Source organism: Elgaria multicarinata, chromosome 2 (genome assembly GCF_023053635.1).
Source record: "Elgaria multicarinata webbii isolate HBS135686 ecotype San Diego chromosome 2, rElgMul1.1.pri, whole genome shotgun sequence".
Classification (NCBI taxonomy): domain Eukaryota; kingdom Metazoa; phylum Chordata; class Lepidosauria; order Squamata; family Anguidae; genus Elgaria; species Elgaria multicarinata.
In genome coordinates this window covers 62163192-62185948 of record NC_086172.1, presented here as the reverse complement: position 1 = coordinate 62185948, position 22757 = coordinate 62163192, and the positions used below count along the sequence as shown (strand labels likewise).

The following is a 22757-nucleotide window of genomic DNA, read 5'->3' as shown; positions in this document are numbered from 1 at the left end:
GAAACAACAAAGAATTCATTGGTTGCACAAATGTGTGTCTGTTGCCAATTGTAACTTTCTTAGTTTCCCCCTTTGGATTCCAGAATCCATACATAGATTCCTTTGTTGCAAAATTACTCATATTTGGCTCATTTGACTACTTTACTAGGACAGCCAGATTTGTTCCAAGGGGACTAACTTCTAGTTTCTAGTCCCCACCCCCCATTATAGCTTGGAGATGTTTCAGTAAAGTTCCTTTTTATTGTTAATAGCAATCCCTCATGCATTGCTTATGTCTTGCCAAAGAATCACAATACATTTTCCTAATGTATGGTTTATTAATAAAAAAAAAGATTATTGACTTCTGAGGTACTAAGTCAACTGGAGAAAAATCCCATCATCTTGAGTCAGCATCATTACCTAGGGGCTACAGGAAATTATCTTTTTATTTTTTTGGCACCAGGTCAAGACTTTTCTTTTCTCCCAGGCATTTAACAGCATTTAACAACATATGCTAAGTTTGTTTGTTTTTTAATGGACCCCAGAACTGTTGTTGTTTAAATGGATATTGTTGTTTTATACTGGTTTTATATTTTTGATGGTTAAAATTTTGTATACTTTTTAATGTTCATTGTTTTTAACTTTTGTAAACCGCCCAGAAAGCTTCAGCTATGGGGCAGTATATAAATTTAATAAATAAATACATAATGAATTATGTAGGAAATGACGTAATAAACCTAATAAATCAGCTGTCTCCTCCTACATGTAGACAAAACTTGTGTTCCACCTGGAGGGTTTTAGAACTGACTTTTTATACACCAGTATTATAGTTTGGATGTGGGACCAAATTCCAACAAGTAGAGTCTGTAGAAAGGGAACTCTCTTTTCCTGATTTATGTTATTGAACTTTTGAAGGATCTACCAATGCTCAAGGAAAGTAGCTGAGAAGCTTTAAATGTGCATTGCTTCACATCTGCGTAATTCTTCAAAGATAACCTGATTTAAGATTACTGCAGCTTTCTCATGCTATACAACCATTAAGCATGTTTTGACTCCTTTTACTGGACCAGAAGAGATAAAATATAGATAGCAGGCCATCATGCATCTTCTGATAACCATGTCCTGTGTGTTTTGCAGGACATTTCATGATTTATTTTTTGCTGGTGCCAGCTGTATAAATTTGGAATATTTCCCTGCAGTATGTCCAACACCTAATTTATAGGCACAATGCTTGGATATTCAAGATCTTCCACAATATCATTCACATTTCCAAGCCTGACAATTCAGCCAATCTAGAATAGCCTAAAGTAATTTGCTGACTAATGCCAATGAATTAGTCCGCACTCAAAGCAGCCTCTCACAGTGATGTAGTCGTAAATTTGGAAGTGCAGGCACTATCATGACAGCCCCCATAACCACCACTCTACTTTTTAAAGTACTCTTAAACAGAAGTGAAAACTTGCCATTAAATTGTCTAAAGAATGTGTAAACAGCCATGAATAAGGAATGACGAGCACACAATAAATGCCTTCTGTAGAAAGACTCAATGTTTTCTGGTTCTACCACCAGCAGCTCACAATGTGTCCACAGCAGCTGGGTGGGCAGGTAAATAAAGAGATGTATCAAGATAGCACCAGGGAGATTAGACATGGCAGTTCCTTCCAATGCAACAGGTCAGTTAGAAGTAAAAATAAATTTATGTGAGCATCCTCACCAAAAAAACAACATGGCTGAACTACATAACAAGTGAACAATATCAGTCTATGAGAACCTGGAATCACAGCTCACAAAAGGCACAGAACTGGAAACCATGATGGGAGGTAGATAATTTGAACTTGTGTGTGTAAGGGCTCAGGATCCACAGACTCTGGTGAGAAAGGACTGTTAAGCCTTGAAGCTATAGGATTTGATATAGAAGAGACAGGATAGGGGAAAGAATTTTATACTGACCTATAGCACATAAAATACCTAAGGTTACACTTAAAGTGTCATCAGATGAGTGTTTTATCGCATGCTCATTACTGCCCACTCACGGTTTTCTGCAGGTCCTTTTGATGACACCATCTGCTTCCCATGTGACTCCCACTCCTTCTGAGCTTCTTCCAACAACAAATAAGACCCTGGTAAATCCATTTTGGGGGGAGGGAAGCAACATTTGCCGCCATTTCCTGCTATGTGCAGGAAAAGCATTGTGATAAAAACACCCACTGAATGGGCCACATGGTCATTGTTTACTTCCACTTTTTTCCCCAGTGTGGAGAAAGAGGAAGTATTGTGGGACCAAAGCAGGAGTAAAGTGATGGTAAGGAAATGCGATTTCCCCAACCAACTGATGATGCTCTTAATTTGCTCCTATGAGCCCAGTAATTATTGTTCTTTTGATATATCCACAATGTAGGTTTAGATGCGAGTAACCTGTACAATTCACAATTATTTTTGTTATTTTTGTTAAGTCCAGGGATTGGGCAGATTTTGTTCATTATAAATTTGTTCTCTCATCCTTTTCTGCTGCTATCTCGTTGGCTAAACAACAATATTTTTCTCTCCTTATTCAGTCTCAAGCCAAGCGCCCTCGGCAGCTTTTTACATCATTTGATGCCCTTCTGAAACCCAGCCCACTCTCCGTTCCTCTCTCCTTGTCTGCTCAGGATTTTGCTACTTTCTTCAACAACAAAATCCAAACAATTCGCTCTGAGCTCGCTATTACTATCTCTCCCCCAACATTCACTACTCAACTTCCAGTTCCCCCTTTAATTTTCTCTGCATTTCCTCTGATTGCTGCCGATGAACTTACTAGTATAATGCATTCTTTGAAGCCCTCCATCTGCCCTCTTGATCCTATCCCTTCTCGCGTCTTTATCAATCTTACGTCTACCATTCTTCCCTCCCTACTCCACATTATTAACACTTCTTTGTCTTCTGGCACATGTCCTTCTGCCTTTAAGCATGCTTCAGTCTCCCCCATTCTAAAAAAAACCTCTCTCGATATGTTTTCTCTTGCCAATTATTGTCCTATTTCTCTGCTGCCATTTGTGTCAAAAGTCTTGGAATGAGTGGTTTATTCCCGGTGTCTTCATTTTCTTTCTAGTTCCTCAGCCTTAGATCCTTTTCAGTCTAGCTTTCGTCCTCTGCATTCTACTCAGACAGCTCTTACTAAGATTACCAATGAAGTAATTGGTAAAATTACTTCATTGTAATTTTCAAAGCCCTATGAAGAGAGACTGAAAGAACTGGACATGTTTAGCCTGGAGAAGAGAAGATTGAGGGGAGACATGATAGCACTCTTCAAATACTTAAAAGGTTGTCACACAGAGGAGGGCCAGGATCTCTTCTCAATCCTCCCAGAGTGCAGGACACGGAATAACAGGCTCAAGTTAAAGGAAGCCAGATTCCAGCTGGACATCAGGAAAAACTTCCTGACTGTTAGAGCAGTACGACAATGGAATCAGTTACCTAGGGAGGTTGTGGGCTCTCCCACGCTAGAGGCATTCAAGAGGCAGCTGGACAAGCATCTGTCAGGGATGCTTTAGGTTGGATTCCTGCATTGAGCAGGGGGTTGGACTTGATGGCCTTGTAGGCCCCTTCCAACTCTGCTATTCTATGATTCTATGAATGATCTTCTTATCGCCAAATCTAAAGGCCTGTTTTCTTTTGGATCTTACTGCGGCCTTTGATATGGTTGATCATGACCTCCTATTGGCTACCCTATGTGACCTTGGATTCCACAAATCTGTCTATGACTAGTTTGCCTCCTATCTCGCAGGTCGCTCATTTAGCGTATGTGCTAATGGCCACCCGTCTTCTTCTTTTCCCCTTCAAGTTGGGGTGCCACAGGGCTCAGTACTTGGCCCTTTGTTGTTCTCTTTATACATGTTATCGTTAGGTAATCTTATTCATTCTCATGGCCTCCAATATCACCTGTATGCAGACGATACACAATTGTATCTCTCTTCTCCCAAGCCTGTTTGTCTGATATCTCAGCCTGGATGCTTCAGCGTCACTTAAAACTAAACATGGCAAAAACAGTTTTGCTTGTCTTCCCTCTCAAACCATCCCCTCACTCTTCATTCTTTGTTACTGTTAATAATGTCACACTTTATCCGGTGGAAGAAGTTCGTAGTCTTGGCTTAATTTTTGATTCTTCACTTTCTTTCTCCTCACATATCGAGGCTGTAGCCAAGTCCTGCCATTTTTTCCCTATATAACATTGCTAGGATCCGTCTGTTCTTATCTGAATCTTCTGCTAAGACCCTTGTCCATGCATTGGTTATCTCCCGTTTGGACTTTTGTAATCTTCTTTTGACTGGTCTTCCTTATGCTCATCTCTCCTCTTTGGTCTCTCTTCACCATTCTGCAGCCAAGATTATTTTCTTGGCTCGTCATTTTGACCATGTTTCTCTTTTGATGAAATCTCTTCATTGGCTTCCGATCCCATATAGAAATCAGTATAAGCTTCTTTTGCTCACATTCAAAGCGTGTCATAGTCTTGCACCTTCTTATCTTTCCTCTCTTATTTTACTTTACCACCCCCCTCGTACCCTCCGTTCTTCAAATGTTATGTTGCTCTCCCGCCCAAGAGTTTCTATCTCTCTTGCCCGGCATTGCCCATTCTCTCTGGCTGCCCCGTTTGCTTGGAATGCTCTTCCAGAGCAACTACGTACCACAAATTCATTGTAGATTTTAAAATGCGTTTGAAAACTCATTTGTTTTCAATACGTTTTGGTATTTTAGCTTGATCTACTCTTCTTATTACTATGATTATTCTCTTATTTCTGCTTTGTGAACCCCTTCCCCCCCTTCATATGTTTTAATGTGATTTTAGATTGTAAGCCTCTAGGCAGGGTACTGCTGTTTTATTTGTATATTTTGTACAGCACCAAGTACATTGTTGGTGCTATATAAATAAATACATAAATAATCATATAGAGCATTGTTCAGTGTACATAATGCTTTACAATTTCTTTCTTAGACATTTATTTATAATAACCCTGTGAAATAGTGTGGGCTGGTAAGGCTAGACTTGTGCTGTAGGTTGGGAGGTATTGCTTTGCATAGGACAATGTGAGCTGCATGGCTGAACAGGATGTGAAATGGTGGAGCTCAGATGTTATTCTTATCCCATACACCAAGGGAGATAAAAAGATAATGAGCAAGCCTTGGAACTCATTCCAGCTTGAACAGTCTTAACTCTCCCTTCCACTCCTCTCCTGCTCTTCACATGAATCATGTCATCACCACCGACTCCTGTTGATGACTCCCCTGTGTAACAAGCCACTCTTAAAGCATAATCTCCAGTCCTTGAGAAAAACTCAACTAATGTGGGATGAACCGAGTATCCACTGTGGTAGCGTGACAAAACCCAAGCTTCATGTGGCTTACCGCAGTAGTAGTACTGCTGAAAATGATCCCCTGTCTATATTTAGCTGTTCACACCACACAGAAGAGTGAGGAAAAGCTCTTTGGCTTTGAAATATAATTGTGGTCCCTTGGACAAGGGAAGGCACTCATGTTTTAGAAAGCAGTAATTCCATTAAGGCAGAATGAGTAGCATTTAGCAAACCACAGCTATGTGCCTTGCTTGCCAAGGCCTTTCACAGCTATGCCCTCTCATTTATCAACGTTAATTACTGCTATGTGAGAAGAGTTAAATCCTGCTTGATTTTAAGGGGAAATGATTTCCCCTTCTTAGGAGAAACAGCTTTGGAATGACTAAAAGACTGTCAGTAAATTATACTTCTATATATAATTGTTATATATTAGAATACCACTCCAAGCATTTCTGACTATTGACCATGCTGGATGGAGCCAATAAGAGTTGAAGTCAAAAACATTTGGAGAGCACCAGATTTAGTTTCACCTTCATTTACCCAATATACTCCTGGCTGCTGTGGCAAGTTTTAGAGTCCAACCAGTTATAGAGCAGTTGTACTGGCTGCGGGTTTGCTTTAATGTTCAATTCAATGTTCTGGGGCCCACATACCTTGTTGAACTATCCCCATTTGAATTTCCCAATTTATTAAAATCTAGTGGACTGCTGCTTTGCATTATTCTTTTCAGGAAGTTAAGCCAATTATACAACTATAGAACTCAAGAATAGTGTCTTATAGTCGTAACTCCAACATTATGGAGCAACATCATGGAAAATATCAGTTTATTTAAAAGGACACAGCAGTGTCCCTTTAATTAAGGTTGGACAGTAAAAAAAAAGTATACTACCATTATAAAGGGGTAATTGGGAGTGGTAATTCTAACATTCATAAAATAGAAAATGTTCTGCCAATCCTCCTGAAATTTACATGTGCCAGAAAGAAATGTTGGTTTTAAATAACCTGAAAATTTCAAGAAGATTGGTGAAAGATTGAGGGAAGGAGGGCAGTTTAAAGTAGAAAAGAAAAAAAAATCTCTCAAAATGGTTCTGAAGATTTTCATTGACGATTTTTAATCCACATTTTCTGGCTAAATTACACCTTACCTAATTAAAATCTTGATGATTTCTATTTCCTTTGATCTTCTACTTGATGGAATAGCTTTTCTTTTTTAATTTTTTTTATTTTTTTAAAAAAAATCCTTTGTTTGATTTTTAATTAATATTTCTGTCAGACTATAACATATAAGGTGGCCATCTTGAACTTAACAGCTACCATGGTGCCAAATTTCTTTATCTTTAATTTCAGTTTTTTAAACTTGCACTGCTCTAGGCCCTAGACCCCAAAGAGATTTGTGTTTTAACTTTTTAAAAAATCTTAAAAATCAAGGCTTGATTGGATTTGCTTCAACCTTGGGATGGCTAAATCGCTGCTTAGGAGCTATCATGGTGCCAAGTTTCATCTTTTTATCTTTAAAAATGAGGGAGAGGAAAGCATTTTGGTTAATTAATTAAATTGAAAATTTAATTCAATGCATAACACTAGCTTTGATTTTATATTGGATGTCAACATGGTGTAACATACTGGCTGACACCGGCTTGGTTGTCCACTGTATAGTATCTGGTCATCCGTTACAAAGCCATGAAATTTGTTCAACAAAAAACCTATGGTTTACAAAACAACGTTAAGGCTTTATAGTTTTCAACCAAGTACCAAAAAGCAGGGAAATTGGGAGTTAAGGCTCACAAGCCTTATCGCCACATTCTCCCTAAGGAGGCAGAAAGTGCAAGTGAAATTCTCCTTCTCCCAAAGCAGATAAACCATGAGGACAGGAAGGAGAATATGGTATGCAGAGGTGACTGTGGGGTTGTGGAAAAGTGATGATGAACAACTTGGGGCCACCTACTTCTGTACAAGAGGGAAAGAGGACATAAGAAGAAATATGATTCAATGTGATGATGTTAAACATTTGTAAGAAAATCTGGTTTTAATCTACCATAATACCATGGTAGTCTATTCTTAGATCTACAATGAATCCTTCAAGTAAAATAAACATTATAATGAAAATACAGAAGGAAATATAGAGAACAACATACCCTAGTGAATCCGATTTGACTTAATGGAATGAGGAAACGTTTGAATGAACTAGTAAGGTTCATTTAATCTTACTAGAATTCTCCTCCTCCTGTTATTTGTTGAGCAATCTCCCCTTCAATGGATCCTACTAAACCTTCATTCTTCTGCTCATCATCCTTCACAGCTCTTCAGAACCCACAAAGGAAGAGCTTTTGATTTATGTTGTAAGTCAAGATTCACTATATTACAAAGAGCAGCTACTGCTGCTTCTTACAAATAACCTTTTTACAAGTTTTCATTGCACTTTTTTTATATTCCTCAAGATGCACACAGCCCAGCAACATGATTAATCATGTATTGCACTTTTCAGTGTCTAAAGTGCTTTATGATTCTTATCATCCACCAGAAACCTGATAAGGTAGGTTAGAGCAAGAGACTGAGATTTGCTCAAGGTCATCTAATAAACTGCAAGGCTAAGAAAGGTGTTTGAAGCTGGATCTCCCACATCCAGATGTAATATTCTATCCACTGAGCCCTAGAACACTGATTCTTTGGAACAGAAATAAAGATTGCCCTTCTCTGATGAATGTATGGCTCAGTGTCAACCTTTGGCCTTCTGAATTATTTACACGGTCTCTGAACTGCCTGGTCATAAACATAGCATTCCTGCAAACTTTTCCATTGATTCCAAGAAAGACCAAACCAAGGTCATATTTTTCACAACAGCTTCTTTTTGTTTTGCTCACAACTTGGAAAACTGTGTTTCTTTTTTTAAAAAAAAGTGGCATAGGGTTATATGCCCATGTGATGTTCTACTGCATTAGACTGTGTTGTTAAATTTGATATAAAGGTTCATTAAAAATAATGATTGAAAAGATTTAAAGAAGTATAAAGCCAGATTTAAAGAAGTATAAAGCCAGTGAGTGCCAGATGGAAGGAGAGTGCTGATTGGATGTTTGCGTGGAGCGTCTAGATTGGCCATGAGAGAATGGGAGGAGTCGAAGGACTCTGTGAGTATATACTGTATGCTTCTGCTGACAGGACAGAAGGTATGAGTTTTGGGATGAGTTTTGGATTGGAGTTTGGAAGAGAGATTGAGATAGAGATAGGAAGGGTCTGCATGGTTTGTTGTTTGAATGGTTTAGTATGTGGGGAAGAAAATAGTGTAGCCCAGTAGGGTTAGAGTAAGCAGGAGAACCTGAAGTTATATTGTGAAATGTTTAAGAGAAAGAACTGACTGAAACCATTACGCATTGTACTTTATAACCATTACACTTGAGAACTGAGGAAACTGTCACACTTTTGTACCTGCACTAACTATTTGTTAATAAATTACATTTCATTACTACTGGTGTGGGCCTTGGAATACCTGGGAAGGATACATGTCTATGGTGGCAGTGGAAGGGAGAAGTTGGAGTAAGGGTGCAGAGTCGTATAAGGCCTAAGAAGTGAAAGGTGTGTTGCAGCATTCCAAACCACTTGACACCTGTACTTGCACTGAGTCCTTTGATTCAGGAAAGGAATAAAGGAGCAGTATACGGTGGGGGTCATCACAGCCCACATAATTCCATATTTACTCATGTGTACACTGCAAAGCATGAGCAACCTGAGCAATTTCATGCATCAGCCAGTGGTTTGTAGGGATTGGGTATAGTGAAAGAGTGCACCTGAGACTCGGAGAAATCACTATTCAGATATACCCTATATCTTGTTACAGTTCCTCCAGACTGTTGTAACAATGCATTCATTCTTTGAGGAATGCTACTTAAAGGCATCTCCCACAGGTTTAGAATCATTACAGGACTAGTAAGCAATGCATCCAATCAGCTTATACATGTATTGGTAAAACCCCTCTCTTATGTATTGCAACTTTTTGGGATATAATGTCCGGCTAATACTATGCCCCATTGTGCAGTTAGGTGGCTTAGATACTGTTTCTCCTTCTCACTACAACTGTTGTCCAGGCCAGAGTGAGAGGCAGGTGAACAAGCAGTTTGCAATGGTGAAGGGGAGAAACAACAGGGTACTCTTGTCAGTGCCCCCCTGCTGAGGCATGGGCTTTCGGTAGGTGCCCAACCATGCCTACCCTTGACATTGGCCCTGTGCAATAGTATGGTAAAACAGGGAGTGTTGTCCCAGTTGCCAAGACAATTAGAACATAGTCCTTCTTCCACTGCCTCTTTCCTGACACTTCTGCACATTCTCTCAAGTAGCTTAAAACGTAAGTGGTGTGTGTTCAAGGCGTATAAAAGGATCTGTGATACCTGGCTTCCTCTTTCAGCTCAACTGTACCCTTACTGATCAGTACTTTTTGAGAGAGAAGAAAACGTGACACTCCAGATGATTCCATTAAGTGGTTTCATAAGCGACTGTAACTGCATTGTGTGACTCATTCCTGGTGCAAGTGCATGCAAAACATTGTCTTACAAAGTCTTAAAAAGGCAACTTCATTGTTATGCTTTTGGTCTGCCAAAAACATGAAGTGGTAGAAACTAAACTGAATAGCTGAAAGAAATGATTTGGTGCACTGGGAGCAAGAAAAGAGGGGGGGCAGAGAATGAGCGCCAAAATAATAATAATTGAACATCTGTTAGCTGTTACAAAGAGTGAATCCTGTAGTCCCAGCTCATGCAAAATTCCCAATAAAGTCTGGTTTTTGAGACCAGGGTCAGTGCCAAATACTCTGCGATGTTAATTAAGACAACTGTTTGTTTCTGTGTACAACTGTTATCCCACTCAATTTTGTACAGTAGGAAAAATTCCAATCAAAGGTGTGCTGCAGTTTTAACATAAACAATCTACTGTATGTTTATTTTCCAGGAAGCATCTACAGTTACCACCTTAAAAGTGCAAGACTGACAGTGAAAACGTATCCATGTTTACTCAAACATATGTCCCACTGTATTCAATGAAGCTTACTCCAAGGAAAGTGTGCATAGGATTACAGCCTGAACTTTTAATGCATAATGAACATCTTGCCATTTGCCACCAAATTAGCAGGTGTGTTTGAGTCTACACTGTACCACAATGTCCAAGTGCTGTCCCAAGACAGATCACATTCTTTCCTCAGAAAGAATTGCAGATACTATTCAAATTTGCATATGTTCACTTATTTTCTTCTGACTGAACACTTGCTAAAATACTTAATACGAACCACAATGTAATACACAAGCAAGGGAGAAGGGAATGTGAGTGGCAAAGAATAAGTGTTAAGAAGAATGTTCACTATGGTACGATAGCCCCATTTCCAATCAATAGACATTTTCTACATGCTGTCAAGCTTACATTCTAAAAATGAGGAATAGAATGTTGTTTCATTTTTATGAAAGCTGAGATTTTGAGAAAGCTACATTCCGGTATCAGGATGTTATTTACAAATTCGTCACTTTCCCAACCAACCTAAGTATTCAAACAAAATATAAAATTAAAACAAAACCAAATCTGTAAAGCATATTTTTAAATAGCAAAGAGAATCCGAAAGGCATGAAGACACAGAATGAAACAACCTTCATTCAAAATTAAAATGCCCTGCTGGCCAATACAAAACATACTAGACATTGTCCCACAAGTCTAGTGATTCATAATATGCTGTATGCCCTTCCTGTGTACAGCTGCATCTGCTTGAAACACTAATTGCTTACTAGATATAACCATGGGAAAAACTTGTACTTTTGACTGGTCCACACATTATACCATCACAGGGATGCTGCCAAAAATCGCTCTACGATAGCCTTTCCCAACCTGGTCACTTCCAGATGTGTTGGGCTACAACTCTCAACACCCTCAGCCAACATAGAGGGTGCTCTATGATAAGCGGTGGCAACTTTGGCCATCGTATTTAACTTCCTTTCCACACAGATTGCCATGATTACATTGTAGCCAAGCTAGATGTATGTGAACTGCATGAATGCAATTAATGCACGTCCTAGTTAATGGCCTGAATGCAGAAGAGAGGGCCTTGATTATGGAAAGTTCTCCTCACTGAGGCCCACCTGGCACCAACACTGCCTTTCCTCCCAGGCATTTAATGGCATATGATGGGGCGTTTATATCAGGTGTCTTTAACAGATCTAGTATTTCACTGAAATTGTTTTTAGCTTTTTCAACTGTTTTAAATTTTGTATATTGAGATTTTATGCTGTATCTTATTGTTTTGCATTTGTGATTTTGTGAATTGTTTTGAACTGCGCAGGGAACTTTGGCAACTGGGCAGTATAGAAATGAAATGAAATAAATAAATAGGGAGCCAATCTGCAGAACAAGTGTCATAAAGGGCATAGGAAACAGAAAGTTGCAGCCCCCACCCCCCAGCCAGAAATAGAGGACAAACCAGCCCTAGCTCTAGCAGAGGGTGAGACTTGTACCTCACTCTCCAGTGTTCCCAGTGCAGCAGATTAGGAAAAAATACCTTCTCCCCACCACCCCAGCAAACACAAGTGTGCCACAACCCCTTGCTAATGGACTGCCAATTGCATTAGGATGACACTGGGCCTGTTCAAACAACATGCTAAACAATGGTTAGGAGACTTAACTTTTTTGAGTAAATGGTTAGTGAGCATGTTTAAACCGTGCTTATGTAGCCATCATGGTAAGCCATAATGTTTAGCTCAAAATGCTTGACCACTGTGTCTTAGTGTGTTGTCTGAACATGGTCACTATGTCATACTTTGGATTGATTTGTACAACATCTGCAGAAAGACAAAGATGATGTTTAGCCACCATTCTGCTAATGCCCACAATTGCTATGTATAGGACGTATCCAATGTTAGTCCTACATAGAGTAAGCCCAATGTGAAATGAATGGGACTGGTTAGTTGTTACTAACTTGTTCCATTCATTTCAATTGATTTACTCTACATAGGATTAAAATTGGATAGTACCCTAAATATATTAAATCTAGAATGTTATAGGAAACGTAGATGCTGATACATATAATATTTCACTCAATCTCTTCCACATTTTCACACCATTCAGATTTTTGTTTTGTTGACCTCTGCAATGAACAGTGCTGCTTCAGAGAAATATTTACAGTGTCTATCTATTATGTTTCTTCTCTTAATGTCAATGACAGATTTAGAATGTAGTCCAGTAGAAAAGTACTTAGTTTTATGTAAATCTTTCAGCAGCCTCCCAATAAAACTATTGCTAGCAAATGCATTGGAATAAATGAGCCATGTTTAAGGCATTCAGCTTCCTTATGGTTTTCCTTAACATACCTCTCAAATCCCTCTGGAACAGTAGCTCTTTTGATTTGTCCTTTGATGTGGCATTATTGCTTAACTAAGTTGGAAAGTTAACAGATTTTCATTTAATGAGGTGATGACCCCCTAAGTTTGTCCACCCATCATTATATGGTCATTGGGTTTATAAAGAATTGCCGGGAAGATATCAACACTACTCTGGCATCTTTACACTGGGTGGAAGGAATGTTATTGCCAGGAATTATGTGAGAAAGCCTTATCAGTCTTGTGAATCGCATCACTGTATTATGCACTTATTTGTTTGTTACATGTATATCCTGCCTTTTCCTCCAAGGAGCCCAAGGCAGCATACAAGATCTTCCTCCTCTCCAATTTGTCCTCATAACAACCCTGTGAGGTAAGTTAGGCTGTGAATCTGATCCAAAGTCATTCAGGGAGCTTCATGGCTTGAACCCTGTTCTCCCAAATCACAGTCCAACGTTCTAACCATTACACCATACTGGTGGGAGACTAGATTGTAAGCCTATGCGGCAGAGTCTTGCTATTTACTGTTTTACTCTGTACAGCACCATGTACATTGATGGTGCTATATAAATAAATAATAATAAATAATAATAATAATAATAATAATAATAATGGGAGACCCATTATTTAGGAAGGATTCTACTACAACCTCCCATGCCAAAAGGGAACAGGGGCCCTCACCTTTTCTTTTCTTTGAGAACCTGCATCATATCATGGATAGAGTGTTCTGTTTGGATCAAGAAGACCCATTTCAACTTCCCACTCAGCCATCACTCATGGAGCAACTTTCCGGCTATTACTACCACTACAACTCCATCACAAAACCATTGCAAGGATAAAATGGGGAAACCTATGTTTACCCTCTGAACATTTGGGTGGCTGGAAAACAAATAAAATACTACAGTAAGGCAAGATTGGGAATGAGTAGGACCAGACTGATACATTTTCTTGCCTGAATCAAAGGCAAGATGGAACCTCTCCTCATTCCACACACAAAAGCTGACCAGAAAGTGGCAGTTGTTGGACACTGGACACAGAACACTGCCCTCCATCACATCTGAAGGCTAGTTTAGGGGCAGAGAGCAGGCTGCATGGCACACACAGCCCTGCCCTCCAATGCCTTGACACTGTTCCTCACCCCTCAGTGTCTGCAACCTGAGGCAGTTGCCTCACTCTGCCTAATAGCCCTGAGATGTTGGCCCTGCCCAGCGAATGAGGCCAAGCAGCAATCCAGAAGTTTCAGTTTCTAATCCCACCTCTCCCTCTATATCTCTGGCCCCATATTGCTTTTCTTAAAGGACACTACACAAAATGCTTTTATGTTAACATGTTTTCCTGTCTAGCTCTCAATATTAATCATACATAATGTTATATGCCGATAAACATTCACTATGAGCCTAATTCTATTTCACTCTAATGATGCGTAGTACTGATTCAAACAAGCTGTTCCATTGAGCTTAAGTGGACCAGCTTCATGAATAAGTGCCATTCAATCAGAGGAAAGCTTGCAAAATTCCAAGCCCCAACTGTAGGATTTTAATAGGCAACTTTGCATTTGCATGTTTTCCAAGATGCATCAAAGGACTGTGGAATATTTGAACTCGCATGTTGAAGTTTGTTGCAAAATTGTTTTTAAAATACTATTTTGTAGACTGCCAGCATTTATTTTGGCAATTGATGCATGGGGTGTTTCTTAAATGTTTCCATTTGGCATATACTCAGTGCTACTTACACATTAAAGATTAACAAGGCGCATTTAACCAAATCCCTATTGCAACATGACCCCATAGCATGAAAGATTCTTTGCTTACATTTAACAAAGGTGAAGCCCCAAAGACTTACAATGAGCTACTAAGGTGGAAAAAAAATATCACGCTTCTAGTATATTATGCATTTTTAAAAACTTAATTGTGTTGTCTACGGACAGTAAATTTCAGGAAATAGTTTGGGTGTTCATTAATACAGTGATTTCTTCAAAGAAGCATTACACAGTAAAGAAAATGTTCCCATGCTCAAGAGTAATTCAAATTAAAATTAAACCCGAGGTCAAACTGGTTTTCCAGAAGTCAGGTTTCTCCAGAAAGCAGTATGACGGTGATTAACTAAGAGACAGAGATACTAACATTTCACAAGTACAATCTGAACAGCAAACTTTAAACTCTCAGTTGAGAACCGCTAGGTGGAATTCTGAGGTGAATTTCACAAGTCCCAGATATTCAGATCTAAGTGTGTCTTTAAAACGTCTGGGAAGATTCATATGTCTATCAGTCTCCGTAATGGAACTGTGAGAAAGGTAACATTAATATTTGATGGTCTATAGTCACTGGCTAACATCATCTGTCTATGGGCAAAGATTGTCTCATAACTTCTGCCCCAATTTCAGGATTAAATCACAAGCCTGAAAAGTTCGTTTCAGTACTGCCACACATTAAAACAAAACAAAAAACTCACACCCCTCTTTTCTAACGAGACTCAAAACGTGCACCAAACGCATTTTTAAGAAGCCCGTTCTTACTTACAATGCAAAGCAGAGCTGAGGGAAAGAAGGTCAGTGTTCTCTCATTTGGCCAAACTCAGCATTTTCACTTTCGCTCTACCGCTGGAAGTTTATAGGGGAGGAGGGAACAAGGGAGGCGAGGAAAGGTCTGAAGTTCTCAGATCTTCCTTCGGCGTTTTAATCATTCACTTCCCCAGATCCAGCTTAACAAATACCACTGTGTTCTGTCAATATTTGTATGCAGCTCCACAGAGGGCGAGCAGCCAAACGCACATGGTTTAAAGAGCCAAGAGCAGAAAACTGACACCCGAACAAACACTCCCGGCTTTGTCTCTTTTAAGGTGGTGCTCAACGTGTCATCTTAGCTTCTGACTGTAGACCGGCGTCAGTCAGAGATTCCACCACTTTGGCAAAAAACAAACAATCAAATAAAATTAACAGCTTTGTGTTACTTTCATTACCTTGTTTAACAAACTTAGCGACTTTTGCCCCGGTGCCTGCAAAAGTTTTACACGGTTTTTGTTTTGTTTGTTTTGAAGCAGCTGCCCTTGCAGTGTATTTTAATTGGCTGGAATGTAGAAAGAATCTCATTTGGCAGTAATTTGCATTTGAAGCACGCCCCTCAGCAGCTGAAATAGGCCCCAGAAGCGTTCCCCGACTACTTCATGAAAAGAGATTTGCTAGAATATTATTGGCTCTTACATAGCAGCATTGAACTCAATTATATAGGCAGAGTTACGTCATTAATACTTTTTGGCAAACGTTCTTAATTAATTTGAAAGCAATACAAAAACAAAAAGAGCTTCGGCTATGGGGCGGTATATAAATGTAACAAATAAATAAATAAATAAATAAACAAGCCACAAGTCAGGATTCAGCAGCAAATCTAGTAAGATGATTGTAAAATTTGTTGTAAGTGCTAATTTCCCTTTTTCGAGCATTCCAGAACAGATATACACCTATATTGCTTGTATGCAGAAAGTAATTATCAATGAATATACTGACTGTATTTTCAGATTATTTTATGCCAAATGTGTTGTGAAGGTTCCAATCTGTTAGTCAATAATGGAATAAAGTACATTTGGCTTGCCTCTTTATCAATCACTGTAGCTCTCATATGTTACTCTTTCATATTTGTATCTTTACTGTTTTCTTTTTATCTTTGCTTTCTAAGACTGCAATCCTATGCATGCTTACTTAGGAGTAACCCCATTTAATTCAGTAGGATTTACTTCTGAGTAAATTTGCCTTAGATTGTGATGCAAAAGGCTTTTTGCCTTAGATTGTGATGCAAAAGGCTTTTTGGTCAATAAAATGCAGTTTGATTCTATGCATATTTTCTTAGAATTCACTCCTAGTTAATTCAGTTGGGTTTACTTGTTGGTAAGACTGCACAAGAGCATAAGTTAGATTTGGACTTTACTTGGAGCAAGTAAAACTATCCAAAAATGTAAATGTTGAGCAGATATTTCTGATGTATAAATATTATGAGAAGTTGAGAAATCATATACTAAGAATATGTTTGGGTAACCCATTAAGAAAATAACTATGAAAATCATGCAGTAAATGCTACATATAGGGAACAGTAAGCACTTGAAGTTCTCTTCCCTGAATAATTGTTTTGTTCCCTCCCATAGAATTTAGTGGGAATTAGTTATGCTTAACTTTGGGGGGGATTAGTGCCTTGAAAATACAGTGAAATCCACAAGTCCTAGCTTAAAACCATACAGTAGAGAAGCACTTATGTAAAAATCATAGTACCTATGACACAGTTTCAGCTTGTGAAACCGTAACTACTTAAACATTCACTTATCATCATGATCTTCATCAGTGTATCAAGAAGAATGAACGCATTAAAGAAAAGGAGATTATTCTCTGGCTGGCGTACAATGAAGACTGTTTTCCATAAATATATGTTGACAGTCGTCACACACAAATTCTAACAACACTTGCCAGATGCAGAAAAATGCAGCACTTAAGGGTAACTGTGTTGAAAGGGAAATACACATTATATAGGCAGAACCCCCACTTAATTATCAAAGCGCTGCATGATTTAACATGTTCGCTGCGTGCAAGCCTTTTAAAATTCATGCTCAAGAGCCTTTAAATTCTAAGTATTCCCTGTGCAATCCCTTTTTGTGCTAACTTCCTAGAAAAGTTGGGGGTTTAATTATGGCCAGGGGTCTTACAAATGCATACAGCTTCCATTGAGTTGCAGCTCTCTGATGGGTTTATCATTATATTAATCTTAGTGCTAATTTTCTACATATGCTTCACTTTTTCCTCGCATCAGTGAAGCCTGGAAATGTATGGACAACCTTTGTTAATTATTTGGAAGTCAGACTGGATCATAATGAGACATCCACCAGTTTGGAGGCAAGACACCTTGTCCATTCACAATTCGTTGTTCCCTTCTCATGCCCTAGTGCCCTTATTCCTCTGCCTTTTCATGTGTATGCACATGTAATGTTTTAAGGATGCCAGCTTTTTCCATACCAGACACATGGAATAGCTCCATAATACCTGCCTGCACTCTAAGATCAGCTTCAGCAATCCTTCTCTGGGAGTTCCTGCCAAAGGAAATGAGGCGGATGGCTACCAAAAAGAGGATGTTTTCTGCTGTGGCGCCCTGGTTATGGAATGGGCTTCCCAGAGAGGTTCACCTGGTGCCTACGTTGTGCTTTTTCAAGGATCAGGTGAAGGCCTTTTTATTTTCCCAGGCATTTTAGTCTTTTAGTTCTGTTGTTTTAAACCTATTATTGTATTTTAAATCACTACATTTTTGATAGGCTTTATTTTGGTTTTGCTTAGGGTGACCATATGAAAAGGAGGACAGGGCTCATGTATCTTTAACAGTTACATAGAAAAGGGAATTTCAGCAGATGTAATTTGTATGCATGCAGCACCTGATGAAATTCCCTCTTCATCACAACAGTTAAAGCTGCAGGAGCAGAACTCTCTTTTGTGTCTGGTCAAGAGAGCAGGGCTCCTGCAGCTTTAACTGTTGTGATGCAGAGGGAATCTCAGCAGGTGCTGCATGCATACAAATGACACTTGCTGAAATTCCCTTTTCTATACAAGTTTTAAAGATATAGGAGCTCTTTCCTTTTCATATGGTCACCCTAGTTTTACTTTTATATTGTGCTTTTAAACTTTTAAATGTTATATTGTGTATTATGTTGAATTTAGTGGGTTTAGCTGTTTTGAACTGCCCAGAGAGCTTTAGCCATGGGGTGGTATAGAAATATAAAAAATGAAATGGAATAAATAAATAATATGCCGAACCTATTCTCACCACACAGCTTTTCTCCATGCTGAGAAAATAGTCAGCTGCTAGTTTTCTTGTCATACATCTAAAAGGCAGAGAAGCCTAACCAGAAGAAAAAGTTGTTGACTCCAAGGCCACAGCTAGACCTAAGGTTTATCCTGGGATCATCCAGGGTTCGCCCCTGCCTGAGCACTGGATGCCCTGTGTGGCACTTAGATTTGCACTTAGATGGACAATCCTGGGATAAACCTTAGGTCTAGCTATGGACCAAGTCTCCCTTGCTGTAAAGTTTTCCTTTTTCTTCCTTCCTCAGCTGCCTTCTAGTAGAAGTCTTAATATTTTGCAGGCCAAAAGAAGTTTGCTAATTAAGTACAGATATGAATCATTTCGCCTCTGGGCAAATTTGGGAACAAAACAGCTTTAAGGCTCTGTGAATTTGGTACAGGCTATTAATTCTCACAAAGTTATTAATTAGCATATTCCAGTATTTGCATGACTAAGAACAAACATAATATTAGTAGTGACTACCAAAATACCAAACATTGGGAATAATTCAACTCCTACTGAAAGATAATAGTAGTACTTTATTAATTTGTGTGGCTTTGAACATTTAATCTCTGGTGCCAAAGTATGGACAACAAGAAAACTATTATGATTAAGTCTATTCTAGAATGAAGAAACTCTGTTACTCAAGCAATATTCAGCAAAATATCTCATGTTAGAATAATTCTAGGAAAACAGTATGGGTTGTACATAAAGAAAAGCAGCGTGCCAATGGCAATGAGAGGCCCTATGTACGCTTGGGCTGTTTTGTGCATATAGGTCTGTACCAGTTGCTGTCGCAGGAGAGAGACCATCGCTCAGTGGTAGAGCACTTGGTTTGCATGCAGAAGGTTCCAAGTTCAATCCCAGGCATCACCAGAAAAAGGAGCAGATACTTCTTTCTGCCTGAGAACTTGGAGCTGTGCTGCTAGTCAGGCTAGACAATACTGGGTTAGATGGGGAAAAAAAGTCTGGTGCAAAATAGGCATCTTCCTATGTAGTCTAGTCATGCAGGAGCCAATCAGAGAAGCTATGCAAGGAAAGATGTTCGTAAAATTCCACTGTGGTGTATCACATGTCAGAGTCTGAGTAGAAGAAAAACAGGCCCACATAAAATGACTTACACAGGTCTACCAGGTCCTGGGGCATGGTAGCCCTGGAATGCCAAAAAATAATAGCCCTTTTTTCATCTCTCCAGGGCCCTTTCGAACCCTAACATATAACATGCAGTTGGCACTGGGTTTTTGGAACTACACATCACTGAGGGAAACCTTCTTCCATGGTCTGGCATGAAGGCCAGCACCGAGGTACACACCCATGCTAATGGTTGCCACATATAAAGGCAGGATTGTATCCTAAGTGTTTAATATTCTTTTCATAAGGGCTTGCTTTCTGAATGTTTATATAATGAATGTTTTGGATGTCCTACCAGGTCATTTAGATGTGTAAGGTTGCATGTTCATGATTATATCTGTAGCTCTCCAATAAGTGGCTCAGAAGAATAAAAGTTCGACATATGTCTAAGGGTTTGCCAAGCCAGGGCCTTAATCTATAGAATGATATATAGAAAAGGCATGTTTTTCCAGCTAAAATGTAACATATTTTCCACTCAATGTTTTATGGAAGTAAGGGGTCTTTGGAGAGTTATGTATTATATTAGAAATCTATTATGAATATATTAAATTAGGAATATGTCCAGTAGGAATTAACATGAACTAAAACAACTAAAAGTGTTTCTAGATATGAAAGGGTACAATTTAAAATTGAGGATGATGATGAAGGTAAGTAGATAATGTATGCGTGGGGCTCGGCAAGTTGTGGCCCTCTAGATCTTTTAGCCTGCAACTCCCCTCACCCTCACCATTGGCTATGCTGTCTGGGATGGGCACAACTTGCCCACCCTGATGTAAGCTGTTCAAATTCTTTTGTTTGATTCTTCAACGTTTCGCTCAGAAATTAATCCTAGAAATTAATCTTGGGTCAGCAAGTTCAACTCACTCCTAGAGGCTGAAATGCTAACATTGTCTTGTGACTGATTCACATGACTATTCACTACTTGATCTCTAGTCCTTTATGAACATTTGAACCTCACGCATCCAGTCCTTTGCCTCTTATGATGCAACCACTTGAAAACTTTTCCATGCAGTGAGTGAGGCATTATAACGTAGTGGCAAGGATCACAGGGAAAATCATCATAACTACATGGTGAATCATTTCACAGGAATGACTTGAAATGTGAAACTTGATATATTTGCATTATTTCTCAATGACTTTGACCAGAATATGTGGATATTTTCCATTGATACGTTGTTTTTGAAGTCATGCCAGATAATTTGAGGATTTGGTGATGTTTGACCTGTTTAGTGTTTTAAGCGTTTTATTAGTGGTTCTTATTGGAACCTAAATGGGATGAAGTGTGGTATAGACATACTTGAAATATTAAATTAAGTTCTCACTTGATGAGTAATGATTGTACAAATGTAAGCTACTGTCACATAATTAGTAATCCTCATCTCAAGTATGGACATCTAATATCCAGCTAGAAGCAACTTTGAGAGGGCCTCCAGTCATCCATACTACCTTGGATGTAACCCAATCCTATGCATATTTATTAATTCAGTCTTCATTCTAATTGAGCTCAGTAGGGGTTACTTCCATGTAGTGATGTGAAGATCTTGATGGGGAGGGGAGTGAAAACCAGAAAAATTAGAAGACAAAACCCACATATTTTTTCTAGATGCTTTTTTGATCTGTGGAGAAAAAACATGTTAATGATAACTTTTTTCTCTGGGTTTTTCCTTAGACCTTCACATCTCTACTCCTAAATTAGTGTGCATAGGATTGTTACTTGCTACGGTTATCCAAACATCCTTATCTAACCTGCTTTTAAAGATTTCTACTTACAGAGATCCTACCTTTAATTAATGTTTTGGTTGGTGAGATAATTTCAAGGGTACCTTCACTCAGAGTTCAGGTAAAATGACAGCTACATTGATAAAGATACTCTGATGAGTCTGTATTCATTCAGATCTTATATCATCATTGGAAATAGGTAGAGCTTCAATGTGGCATATAAAGGGAATAGGGGAAGTTATACAGTAGACTTCCCCAACCTACAGATGTTTTAGAGTATAACTCCCAGGATTCTTGGGCATTAGTCATGTTGTCTGGAGCCAAAAACATCTGGAAAGTATCAGATAGGGAAGACTATCATACCCTATCAAAATATTCTTAACTTTGAAAGCCAAAGCATACCAAATACTAGCTATTCCCCAATTCAACAGGCTCTATATCCTCTCTCAAACAACAAAAATCACAACAAAAAGCTCTACCCACTATGACAAATACAAATGTTATTTCTGTCATCAGTATGAATATTCAAATTTTCATAAATATGATATATTTGTTTATTTATTACAGTTCCAATCCACCCAATAACAAATGTTCTCTGAGTTGAAAAACAGTTGAAAAACTAAGATTCCATAGAACAGTTAAAAATATAAAATACTATACAAACATGTAAAAAAAAATATACAATCAAATACAAAACTGTAAACAGCACAGGAATTGATAAAACAGTCATAATAACCTAGAATGAATAATAGTGACAATTTATCCTAATTTTATAATTTTCTGAGGAAAGAGGAAGCAGCAACAAGCAAAGATATAAAGAATGTGTGGAGAGCAAAGTGATTGAGACTGTGGGGAAAAGATTTTAAAAAACGTGGTGGACTACAGCTTCCCAACTACTACTTGTCCTATCAAGAGCCTGAGCTTGTTTGAAGACACTACAACAGGTTTTTCAAGACACTTTCTACCACAGGGATGGAGAATGTGTGACCCTCCAGATGTCCTTGAGTAGCAACTGCCATAACCCCTCATTGGCTGGGCAAGATAGGCATTGCAGTCCAGTAACATCTGGAGGGCCACAAGTTCCCAACCCCTGCTCTACACCACTGATTACCTTGAACCTTACTGTATTATTCCAAATCTGAAAATATCTCCTAAAGTTTTGCATTTTGCAACAGAGAACAAAACGTTACTACTACTGCTACTACTATTTACTAACCTCATAAAGATTTCCAAAGTCCCTGGTATAAGAAGTAATTGATTCATATATCTATGATTCTGGAATCAAAAGATGGTTTCAATGAGATAGTCAGCACATGAAATTCTCACACCTTCACTTGCATCTGATAGATGAGGATGGTGGTAACATTATTTCTTTAATGTTTTGTTATTTCTGTTCTTCTCTTAAGAATTGTATCATTCTGTTTTTTTTTGGGGGGGGGGTTCTATCTTGC

At 38.7% G+C, this 22757-nt stretch overlaps 1 protein-coding gene across 2 annotated transcripts in view; it reads right to left on the bottom strand.

Annotated features, from left to right (window-relative positions):
• NCKAP5 (NCK associated protein 5) overlaps positions 1-15296 on the bottom strand; it is a 640533-nt gene extending 625237 nt beyond the window's left edge. For both annotated transcript variants that reach the window (XM_063116607.1, XM_063116609.1), the window contains exon 1: positions 15166-15296. The gene's annotated coding sequence lies outside the window, so the exon portion shown is untranslated. The remainder of the gene's footprint in view (positions 1-15165) is intronic.
• Between the last annotated feature and the right edge of the window lie 7461 nt (positions 15297-22757).